A 12,637-nucleotide genomic window follows, 5' to 3' on the forward strand; every position below is an offset into this window, starting at 1 on the left:
TAGTAGTAGTAGTAGTAGTAGTAGTAGTAGTAGTATTTAGTACAGGGTCTACAGGGTCTCACTACACAGATTGGATTTGTAGCAGTCCTCCTGTTTTCAGCTTCCTAAGTATTGGGATTACATTTGTGTGCCACTATGGCCAGTCTCAATGGGTGTCTTAGCATGCCCTGGGTGTGGGGCCAGCACGGTGTACCAGGGATCCAACCTTGGTCTCTGTGTTTGCCTAAGCAGGTGCTTTAATCCACTGAGCTATCTGGTCAGCTCTAAGGCACAAATTGTATACCCTGATATGAACACCCATAGTCTAAGTTTTGTACCTCTGCTATAGCCCATCAGACATTATGACTGTAATGAAACTAAATTTATTTAATGAGATTCTGTTTCATAGTGAAAAAGCACACACCTATAGACAACACGTAGATAATTTTTCCAAAGTGGAGAATATAAATATAGGCAATTTATTTTAAAAAACGGATACAAAAGATTTGTGTAAATCCAAAAGTTCTAAATACTTTTATTTTGCATAATCCAATTAAGAACTTATACAAGTTTGTTTCCAGGAGATATCATATCATTTGTCTCTAAGAAAGAAAATGAATTCTAAAATTAACATGCTTTTTCGGTATTTTATGTTGAGTAATGGTTGTAAAGAAAGCTTTAAGGGCCAGTGAAATAGCTTTGGCAAGCACAGAGACCAGGGTTTGATACCCAGCCCTGCATGCTGTACTGGCCCTGCCTCTGGGGCACACTGAGGTGGTGACTGAGTCTGAGCATGGTGTCACATGCGTGTAATCACAGCACTGGTAAAGCTGAAAATAGTAGGATCACCGCGAGTCCTAGCTGCATAGTGAGACCCTGTAGCAAATACATAAATGGAAAAAAAATAGACAAAGAAAGCTTTAACGTTCTTTTTTATTTTGCAGAACCAGGGATTAAACTCAGGCCCTTTTGCCTGCCAGGGAAGCACTTGTTCCACTGACTTATCTCCCCAGCCCTATCTTTAAGGCTCTTAAACAGCTTAATATGCATGGGAGACTAATTTTACTTCACTTTGCCTACACTCTATGGTGCAAAAGAAGAATACTGAACTTGGTAAGAAAAGAGATAGGATACATAGAATAAGGGTCAGATATCTAAGAAAGGAAACAGTATGGCTAGATTTAAAATATACCAAGATGCTTCTTATTTTGTTTTTGTGTTGTATATTTCATAATCTCAAATTTTCACTCTTTAATTATATTTTACAAGAAAGAAAGAAAGAAAGAAAGAAAGAAAGAAAGAAAGAAAGAAAGAAAGAAAGAAAGAGAAAGAAAGACTGAAAAGATATCTAACTTGTACCAATCATGAGGCTTGAAAACTAGAAAAAGGAAGATGCTTTCTGAAACAGCTGAATGAGAAGTTTCTATTGTAGGGACTAATATTACAAAATCTGTTGTTTATGCTATTTTCACTCATTATACTGTATATACATGTCTTGCCAAAGAACTGTTTAGCAACATGGTGCCAGACTTATATTTCAAATATTTGCTCTTAACTCACCTTATAATTAGTTGCAAAGAACAGAGCCTATTTTATTTAGAGTTCTGATGAGGAGGTGTTTAAGAAAACATTTATGATTGTATCAACATACACATGTGCTGTGTGAAGGCACTCTGCTAGGCAGGCAAGATATAGGGATAAGTAAAACTTGTAACCTGGTGGTGAGACAGGCATCATCTTACAATGAAATAAACAGAAGGGGCTGTGGGAACACCAAGAAGGAACTGCTGGATTGAAGTAATTAGGGAGGTACTCCAGATAGATACTTTCTGAGTTAAGGCTTTAAGAATGAATGGGAATGGAACAATCCCATAAAGAATGAGAGGAGGGAGAGGGGAAATAGTGAAAATGGAAAACTTCTAGGTGAGAAGAATTGAATAAGTGAAGACATAGAGGTGAGGGACATTCTGGTACATGTATAGGTGAACAAGTAGTTGAGTATTATTTAATTGAGCATCCTTTGATTCAAAAACACTTTTTGTAGTGCTGGCTATTAGGGGAACAGTTTGTAAGAATTAATCTGAGAGGTTTATGAATGATCTGCTTTAAAGTGAAAAAGCATTGACCTTGAAACAAGACATACATTTATTTGTTTGAGGCTTGGAAACTAGAAAAAGAAATGATTATTGAATGATTCTCTAAATGATTGTTATTTTTAACTAATTTTATTGAGAAAGAAATAGCAATGAGACAGTTTCAAAACAAGTTAGTAAGGCAGTTACAATAATTAATATATTGCATATTGTTGTCTTTGTAGTAGTTACTCATACTACAAATGCAGACATGATATCTTGTCTAAACACTATTAATACAAATCTTTCTTCTCATTGAACTAAGAGAAAGTAGCTGTATATCTATCCTAACTATTATATATATATATATATATACATACTATATATATTTCACTACAAAATGGTACTTCATTTATATTCCCCTTTTTTGTTTAGTTTTTTGAGAGGTGGATATTCCATTGCCATTCAAATATCGTAAGTGTGCAAATTCAGCAAAAATAATCCAATATAGTCCAGTAGTCCATAATAGTGGTGAGTTATCTGCAGAACTGGCAATGTCAGAAGTTGTTGACTTGAGCCTTTTACAGCTCAGCATATTAATGTGACTTTACGTTTTATACCTCATTTTTATACTTTTCTGCTGGATGGTTAAGACCGAGATAAAGCAAGACCTATATAACAAGAAATGTACCTTTTTTTGTGTGTGTGGAACCAGGGATTGAACTCAGGCCCTTGTACTTGTCAGACAAGCCCTTATTCTACTGAGCCATCTCCCCAGCCCCTAAGATATGTAACTTTTATATCTCACAAGGTCATCAAATCCCCTCAGGATTTACCCTGAAACCCTGTACCACAGTTTGTAGATACTTTATCAGTGTCAACCATGTGGATGAGTCATGGCCATTGCTTGACCAGTTTGCTCTCTGTGAAAGCCTGAGAGAATATTTTCTCTCCAGGTGACTCTCCCTGTAGGCACACTCTACATCACCGATCACATTCCTCTGTGGCCCCATAAACTCCTTGATCAGAAAATTTGGGACACCACTGAGTTACAAGATGTTGGCTCTCTTATGTCCTGGGTCCTCGCTGACTTTGAAGGGCTATGGCCAAAATGTTGGCTATCCTGGTAGTATTTCTTCTCTAATTTTTTAGTCTGTATACTTAAGTTGTTAACAGTCCAGAAGAGAAGCTTAATGATATTATTACTATATAACAGAGACAGTTGAGCTTAACCTCACTATCTGTCTGAATATGAAAAACATGGAATGCTTACGAATTTGTGTGTCTTACTTGTGCAGGGGCCATGTTAATCTTCTTTGTATTGTTCCAATTTTAGTATATGTGCTGCCGAAGTAAGCACTCTAAATGATGGTTGATAATGGCTTTATGTGAAAAATTGTGTCATGCTGAAAAGGATATCATTTTTGTCTAATTGTGTGAATTTGGGCAAAACATCTGATTTTTCTGAGCATTAGTTTCTTATCTTAAAAATGGGACCTCAATACCAATCTCACTTATTTGTATTGGGGATTAAATTTGATTGTTTGAAAATGTTTTGCAAATTTTGAAGTGTTATCTTCCCATTTTTCACATTAATAATATTAAAAGGTTACTCTGATGGACCAGTGAAATTTGTTAGCAAAGAAACGCATAGCGGTCAGAGAGGCAATTTTTGAATCAAACAAATCAAGATAAAATTTTTTCTAACCAATATATTTTGTTCTTTAACCATTATAATTTTTATCTCAAGTCTTCTCCCCAAAATGAAGATAAAATGCCTATCTCACAATATTTTATGAAGATTAAATTAGATAATACATATGAAACAATTTTTCATATTTGACATTTAGTATCCTTTCAATTATTGTTTGTGTCTTCTGATATTTCAAGTGAATATGAAAAAAATGAGGGGGCCAGGGTGATACCTCCGTGGCTTAACTGCCTGCCTGGGAAGCACAAGATACCAAGTTTGATCCCTGTCTGGTACACACACACAAGAAAAAGAAAAATAAATGAGACTATAGTAGATAGAATGTATGGTACAATATATTATTTGAATGTAACTGTTGTAGCCATGCTGTAGGAATTGAAATGTGCACTTTGAGAATGAGTATAGTTGTAAGAAAAATGCAGAGGAAGAACCACATTTATTTGCTTAAATCTTCAGTGAAATTTTTATGAAATTTAGGGATTGTATGATCTTGGACATGTTTCTCAATCTTTTGAGAATTTTACGTTCTCCTCTGTAAAAAATAAATATGAATAGCATCACTTTATATATTACACTGAATGAGTCTAAAGCACATAAAATACCTAAGTGCAATGCCTCTTAGACACAGATATATATCTTGAAGGTATTATTGCTTAAATTTGGGGGTCATTTACCTGCATGATTCTCTCTTATGCACTCAGTCTCATTTAATATTCATAATTTTTTATCCTTTTGGTTAAGAAGGTGTCCATATGTTTCTATGCCTGCAAATCCTGTATCTACATCTGATAAATTTTAGGGATAAATCAACTAGACATGTTATTTGTTGAGAGTAAAACATGCCCTTATCTAGAACAGTATCAAAAGGACCCATGGTCACTGAAAAACAGGTTATGTTTTCCCAAGATGACATGTAGTACCTACCATGAAGTTAATAATATTTAATAAAATTATTATTTACTCCTTAGGAAATATACTGTAGAAAGACTGGATTTATAATGATAATGCAAGTAACAGTGGGAGATATAACAGATGACATCTTACTCTAAAATAAATAATTTTCAATAACCTTATATGTCTAATTAAAAGACACATCAAAGACTACCAAAACCTTTTCACACAAACTGTTCTTATGAAATAATTCTTCCCTGACAGAAAGTACTGGTAGAAGAGATCTACATTTATAGTCCCATGAAGGCCAGAGGTAGTGTTACCACTGGAAAGTAAGAACAGTAGGATTTAGAAAGTAAACGTAGGCCTCCCACCAAGACTCTGTGGAAGTGAAATAGCAGTTTGAAGATGAAAAGAGAAGCAGAAAAGAAAAAGTGTAGAATGACAAAAAATAAAAATAAAAACAACTAAGAAATGGTGCAAAAAATTGAAAGCTGACTTTCAGGAGTCCACAAAGAGTGCTGATCTCTGGGGATGGTTTCTCATGGGGCCCTAGAACTGGCATATATATATATATATATATATATATATATATATATATATATATATCCAAGTGGATTGGAGATAAAAAGGAATGGGTCAGTTTCATCTACTCTAGGGTTAGAATTTGGAGTGGGTTTTTCTGTTCTAGAATGACAGGTCGTTACTAGTGGACACATTTAATGGATGGGGTGAGCATTTCCTAGACTTTCTGAAATGCAAACAAACGAAGAAAGAAAACTTACTGTTTTTCTGTAGTCTCAGTTTTTCTGACACCAAATGTGTCTTTTTTCTTCCTACACCAACAGCCAGTTTCCAACTTCCAGGTAACAATTGGATATAATGCTATAATATAGTTGTAGCACTAACTGCCCATAGTTAGTCAGATTTCATTATTAAAAACTTAGTTCCCAAGACATTCTCCCTCAGTTTCAGGTACCAGTTACAAATAGTAGGTCTCAAGGTTACTCACGCTTATATTTGAACTGAGTATAAATTAGAAGTTTCCACCACCCATCTTCTTATATTTATGACCACTCAAAGAACTCAAGGGAATAGTTATGTTTACTGGCTTACCATAAAGGATATGATTCAGGTGAATGACTAGATAGATACTTAGGTCTACATCTAGAAGATTCTTGAAAGTAGATCCCCTTGGAGTATGGGTGTATCACCCCTTTATACCTGAGTATGTTCTTCAACTTGAAGCTCTTTAAACTCTGTACTTCAAGGAATTTTTATGGTAACTTCACCATGTGTGCATAATTAGTTTTAACTCAGTCTTCAGGTCCTACTCGCCTCTTGTGCATGAGGAGTGGGGCTGAAAGTTCCAAGTTTGTAATCATGATTTGGTCTTTCAGCTCCCATTGTGAAACTGTCCAAGAACCCATCAAGAGTTAACTCATTAGATCAAAAGATACCTTTATCACCCAGGAAATTCCAAAGGATTTAGAGATCTAATGGGATCTGTAGTCAAAGGCCAATTTTTGAAATAAAAGGTGCTTCTAGCACCCTTTGATTTAGAAATTACCTAAAGTTGTAGGAGCCTTCTACAGGAATTGAGAGGAAAACACTTACTATTTCATAATATCATACAATGTAATGCAGAAAGCACTTTTTTTCTGCAAACAATATATAATGCTTTGCACATAAGAAGTTAGATTTCTATTTTAGAAAATTTCACTAAAATTATTATTCTTAGTTGATTCTGGAGTGTCTTGAAAAGACATCACTAATAACTGTTTGTAAGTGAAAAGTAAGCCCTTGTTTAGTAAGCTGAAAAATTGCTTGATTTTGATCTTATTAGCATGTCTTCAAGGAACAGACTGAAACTGTAAAAAAAATTATGGTCTGTGCTTTTTCCTAAAATATTAAACTCTGCTTCACAATTGTCCTGAAAAGAAATATCTGACAAGTACAGACATCGTCTTATACATGGGAATATCCTTCCATTGAACTGTTGTGGCACTGTGACATTTTGAAACCCCAGATCATGGATTTAAATCCTAGTTCTTCACATCCTAGCTATGAAACTTTAAACAAGTCACTAATCTATCTGAACTTCTCACTTCCTTCAGGACTAATAAAACTTTTAAAACAAGACAAAACACGTAAAGCACCTACCTGAGAGCACATCACAGAAAAGTTCCTTTAACTTTTTCCCAATAATTTTAGGAATCCCACTATTTCTGTTACCTTTTCTTATGCCTTGGATATCACATGTTTATTACTCTTTGATTTTATATTTTCTCATCTAGGATATAATAATATTATTAGTGTTCTGGAGATTAAATGAATTAAAGTGACAGTTCTATATGAAACAAAAAATGTAATGAACAATTATTACCAGCAGATATAATTCTAAATTAAGAGGTGAAATAATCTTCCTTTTTGGAGTCTCAGTCTCTAAAGAGCCACTGGTGAGTTTGTAAATACATCCTTAGTGCTGAAAAATGATACACTTATTCATATTTTTGTGTTGTCAAGTGACAGTGTAATTGCAATTCTATAATCAAAGAAGTTGTAGTGAAGTCTAATGATACAGTAGTGAAAGGAAATACTTCCTGGGATTTTAAATTTTGCTATTTATTTTTTCTATTTTCCGTTTCTTCTATTTTCCTTTTCTTTTCTATTTTCACTTCCTATTCACTTTTCTATTTTCCTTTATTTCCTTACCTTTTATTTTCTCTGTAGGATTTAGGATGTCAGCATTATAGTTGTCAATGGCAAAATCCATGCTTCCTTAAAAAGCCTTGCAGTAATGCCAATTCTGCTCTTAGCAAGATGGAAAAAAAAAGTTCAGTGGTCAATATTAGAACCAGATATCACTTAGTAATTAAACAAGTTCTTCTTCTTAATCTTGTGATGAATAGCTAACTTGGTTGATGAGTTATATTTTCAACTTGCTTCCTTATTGAATTTCAGTGAATGTAATTTTGTGTGTCTGCTTAGGAATTTTGAACATTGGACCTTAGTTGTTCAAATACTAGATAGAGATCAGAATGTGTTGCATGAGATAAACAAAATCTTTGAGATAGGTATAGGGTTTCGGAGATGTTGTTCTTGTTTCTCACTGTCACATTTTCTCAGGGAGTGCTATAAATTGTTCTTCCTAAGTAGTCCTCATGTATGCCACCTTTTTCTTTCTTTTTTTCCCCTTTCTTTTGGCAGAACCAGGGACTGAACTCAGGACCTTGAGCTTGCCAGGGAAGCGCTTATTCTACTGAGCCATCTCCCTGGCCCCATCACCCCTTTTCTGTGTGCCTCTTTGGTATCTATCTGAATGCTACGTTGCACTTTAGCATGATCCAAATAGACTGTTTGATTTCCCTTCAAGCTCTCTCTACATTAAGCTTTCTTCATCTCATTAAATGACATAACATGAGACTACCTTTGCTATTTTTCTTGACTTCACACCATCCTTTTTCTCAGCATTAGGGACTGAACTCAAGGCTTTCATACTAAAATACATTCTTATTTTTATTTTTTAAAAATTTTAAGACAGGACCCTGCTAAATTGTGGAGGCTGGGCTTGAACTTGTGATCTCCTTGCTTCAGCCTTGCAGAGTGCTAGGATTTCAGACTTGGATGTGCCTTTGCATCTGGATCACACCACTTTGTTAACCCGTAAGGAAGCTTGATTAGACTATATCCTGCATCCGATCATTATTTTATCATCTCTGTATTTCCATTACTTCAATCATGGTTTAGGGCATCATTATTTCTAACATGTACTGCTAGATCAGCTTTCTAATTGATCTCCCTAATTCTACTCTTGCCCCTGTAAAGACCTTTCTTTGTATTACACTAAATGTGACAGCATTTGTTCCCAGCTAACTTTTCTCGTGTACTGAGAATTGAGCTCACAATCTCACACATACCAGGCAGGTGCTATGCCACTGAGCTGTATTCCTGGTCCCCAGCTAACATATTGCAGTGGATTCCCAGTGCACACAGAGTACAATATAGACTGTGTGCCATGGCTTACGAGACCTTACTAATGGGACCTTGCCTAATACCTTACTTAGTCTTAGTACCTCTTTTAAACATTTCATATATTCTGACTTAGACACAACTCTCTTGCTATGCCACACTGATAATTCATATTTCTGCTTGGAATATACTTCCCTGGAACCTACACATGGCTGCACTTTTATTTATTTTTTTATTTATATTTAGGTTTTTTTTCTGTATTCAGGATAGGGTCTACAGGGTCTACAGGGTCTCACTACGTAGATCGGACTTGTAGTGATTCTCCTGTTTTCAGCCTCCCAAGTGCTGGGATTACAGGCACGCGCCACCACTATATGGCTGCCCTTTTAACATTTAGCTGTTTATTTCAATGCAATATCCTGAGAAAACTTTCCATGGCCTCTGTAGTGAATCTTTTTTTTTTTTTTTTTTTCAGTACCAGGGATTGAACTTGAGACCTTGTACTTGCTAGGCAGGCAATATGCAGCTGAGCTATATCCCCAGTCCTACTGTAGTGAAACATAAAGAAGTTCCTTAAGCCTAATCTGGATTTTATTTATTTGTATAGCTTTCATTGGAATCTGAAGTGATTTATTAATTTTCATTGCCTGTCAGTTTCCACTACAGAGTGAGTTGCTTATAGGAAAAGATTCCATAATGTTCATCTTTGTATCTCTACAATCTAGAGTAATACTTACCAAATATAAATGTTCAATAAATATTATTTATTCACAAACTAATTTCCTGCTAGTTTGAATCTCATCTTCTTTGCCTAAACTATGACAGTAACTTCATACTAGCCTGCTACTTGAATGAATGAATGAATGAATTTTCTAAAAATTTATCACGCTTCCAAGGATTAAAGTTTATCTCAGGTTATAGACAATCCTTTTATCATTTGGGTTCCATCTGCTTCTTTAGGATTAGCCCTACTTTAGCCCTACTTCTCATCAATTCAAATATTAATGTACCATTGGCCACTTGTTTTAATTCACCAATATACTGTACTATTTATAGTTGCATGCCCTGCTCCAGACACTCCTATGTCCTCTGCCTCATTCTTACTCTTTCCTTGGATAATTACTGTGTATTCTCAGTCAACACTGGAATAGCAAGAATAACTTCAGGAGAAAAAATTGAAAAAAGACAGCTGAGGTTTTACCTGCTTTTAAGAAAGCTTTTCTAATCTCAGAGCCTGGGTTCCCTAGGCCTTGTCCCATGGGTTTTCTGTTTCTTTATGCCTTAGTACTTCTCATGCCTGCTGCAATTCTCTTTACCCACTTCACCCAAAACCAGATCATGTGTGGGATACTTCCTGGAACAGGGTAGATTTTTTTCATTTCAGCAGCCCCAAGGACATGGGAACATATTTGTGTGAACTGTTGCATGTGATTCCAGTTAAGGGCAGATTCTATTCTGAATATAATTATAATTAGCTCTGTGCAACGATATTTTACTGAGCAATGTGAACATGGAAAAATTACAAATTTCAAATGATGACAGGTTTGAACTATTGGCTATAAGTTGGAGGTATGAATTTATTTTGTATTATATGTAGCAATTGCTCCTTTTTGGTATATGATCAATATTTACATTTTTACTCAAAATGTGTAAGAAGAATATTAAGATTTTATTATAAACAGCATGAAAAGATCAGATATGAGCAAATATTATCTCAAAAATAATCATATATAAATGAAGGGTTTTTTGGTTGTTCTAACTTTAAAGTGAAAAGTCTTGCTACAGACTGTACTATAATTTCTGAAGTAGGGAGACGTTACCAGTGATAAAGTTTTTAGTATTTAATAGTGGTTCCTACACATTGTTGTTGAAATAAATTTTCTGGTTGTATCCATTGACTCCTAGTGTTAGCAAGGAGTTGGAGGAATGGAAGAAGTTACCATAGACATTTAAGGAAATGTTGGTAGGTATGTGGAACTGAAAACAAAAACTATTCTAGCCCTCCTCTTCAAAACTTGAGCTCTCAATTTTAATAAGCCATTTGTATTAAAGAGATTTTTTTTTTCTCTAAATATGTTAACTTTTGTCACATTCTTGGTTTTCTTCTGAGAAATACAAGTTACCAGTATTCTTCCCTCCCATCATAGGGGATCCTACTTATGCTTTAAGCCTTTTTTCTTTTGTAGTTTTAAGTACTATTTGATTTTGTTTGAAGGTAGGTATAATCGTATGACTTTAACGCAAAAGCTACAAAAATCACTGAAGGAATGCTTATGATGTACCAGGAATTGTACTAATACTTTGGAAAATGTTCTAGGTAATCTTTGCAGTGGCATTTCATGTAGATATTCACCTAGATTGAGGGTCTTTGGGTCACAGAAATTTGAGTTTGAATTAGACATCAATTAATTGATGTGTAAATTTGGACTGATATCACCAGTTATCTAATTGTGTATTGCAGTCAAGAATCTAGGTCCGGGACATAGCTCAGTGTCATTAGCATCTTCTTGGTGAGAGCAGGATCCTGAGTTTGATCCCTGGTAAAAAAAAAAAAAAAAAAAAAAATCTGTTATGATTTGTGTCTAGTTGTCCCCCCAAAGCCTCATGCAGTCATGGGGTGAGGACTTCTAGAGCTTGTGTTAACTCATGATCCACTGGGATTATGTGTGATCCAAGGCTGGGATTATGGGTTTTAGTACTGCTGGGATTACCCATAGGTGGGTAAATACTGGGAAGTACCCATAGGTGTGAGTACTTCCCCTACCTTGGGGCAGGTAATTTGCATTACAATGTAAGGTGGGAAGAGAAGCTAGAGGCTTGAGCTGGCGCTACCCCTCACTTGCACTCTTGCTCTTTGCCGCTGCCACGAAAGGTTGCTTTCTGCTCTGTGCTGCTCTGCCTTGGACTCAGATGAGTATGGTTGGAAACCTCCAGTAACTGTGAGCTAAATAAACCTTTCCTTCCTTCATTTTGAGTGTCGGGTATTTGTCCCAGCAACGAGAGAAGAGTAACTAAGACATAGTCATACCTTAGATGGGTCCTCTGCATTAAATTTTCTCCAGAGGCTGTAACCAAGTGTTGGGAGTCTTACCTTAATTGTGTATGAATGTCTCCCAAGTGTGCAGGAGTTTTGGCAGTTTTCAATTCCTTGCAACCTTTTGATTAAGGCCTCATTTCCTAACTACCTCTTAGCTGGGTATTGCTGATCAGGCCATTGGCTTTCTCAAACAGGAGGGCTGAAAGGGCAGTAGAATCATGTAGCAAGATGGAATTGAGCATCTTATATAACTCAATTGTATATATGACAGCTCTTAATCTTTGTATTTATCAGAAATAAGAAACAGTTTCCATTCTTACCCTGAAGAGATATTAAACAGTAATGTGAACATCAGGAGGTCAGGTTAACTTAGGCCCATTTTAAATTCTATTTGTCACACTAAATTAGTTGGTTTACTAAATTTTTATAAAAGAAAAAATATTACTTACCTGTTATGGTCTGAATTTTGTGCCCTTCAAAATGAAATATTTAAGCCCTAAATCTCAGTACTTCTAGTAATGACTCTAGCTAGAGACAGGGCCTTTATAGAGATAATTATGTTAAAATGAAGCCCTTAGCATGAGTCCTAATCCAATATGTGTGATATCCTGATAAGAAGAGATTAGGACACAGACAACACGAACAGAAACAGTAATGTGAGGATCTTATGACCATAACATTAAGCGAAATAAGTCTTTCACAGAAGGATAAATGCCTCATTCTTTTTCTCATATGAGAGACCCAAAATATAAATAATTCAAAGAACAAAATAAAAAAAGATATGTTAAGAAAACAGGGAGGTAGACTGTAGTGATGGGAAGGACATCTGGAGTAGGAGGAAAAAGGGAAGATGGATTAGGGGAGGGGAGATAAAAATGATCAAGAATCAACATATGCATGTATTAGTAACCAAAACTGAACATAATCATGCTATATCACAAGCATATACTAATAAATTTTTAAAATTTATTTATT

General features: G+C 35.3%; 1 protein-coding gene, 1 non-coding gene and 1 pseudogene across 2 annotated transcripts in view; 1 reads left to right on the plus strand and 2 right to left on the minus strand.

Moving 5' to 3' along the window:
* The window catches only part of LOC105743218, a 94,592-nt pseudogene extending 87,163 nt beyond the window's left edge, over positions 1–7,429 (minus strand).
* Agbl4 (ATP/GTP binding protein like 4) overlaps positions 1–12,637 on the plus strand; it is a 1,571,060-nt gene that overhangs the window by 464,261 nt on the left and 1,094,162 nt on the right. The gene's annotated exons all lie outside the window — the stretch shown is intronic.
* Positions 3,306–3,411, minus strand: LOC111818916. Its single transcript, XR_002822785.1, has one exon. It is a non-coding gene; the product is annotated as a U6 spliceosomal RNA (small nuclear RNA).

The sequence above is a fragment of the Octodon degus genome, unplaced genomic scaffold, assembly GCF_000260255.1.
Source record: "Octodon degus isolate 3935 unplaced genomic scaffold, OctDeg1.0 scaffold00107, whole genome shotgun sequence".
In the NCBI taxonomy this organism is placed as follows: Eukaryota; Metazoa; Chordata; class Mammalia; order Rodentia; family Octodontidae; genus Octodon; species Octodon degus.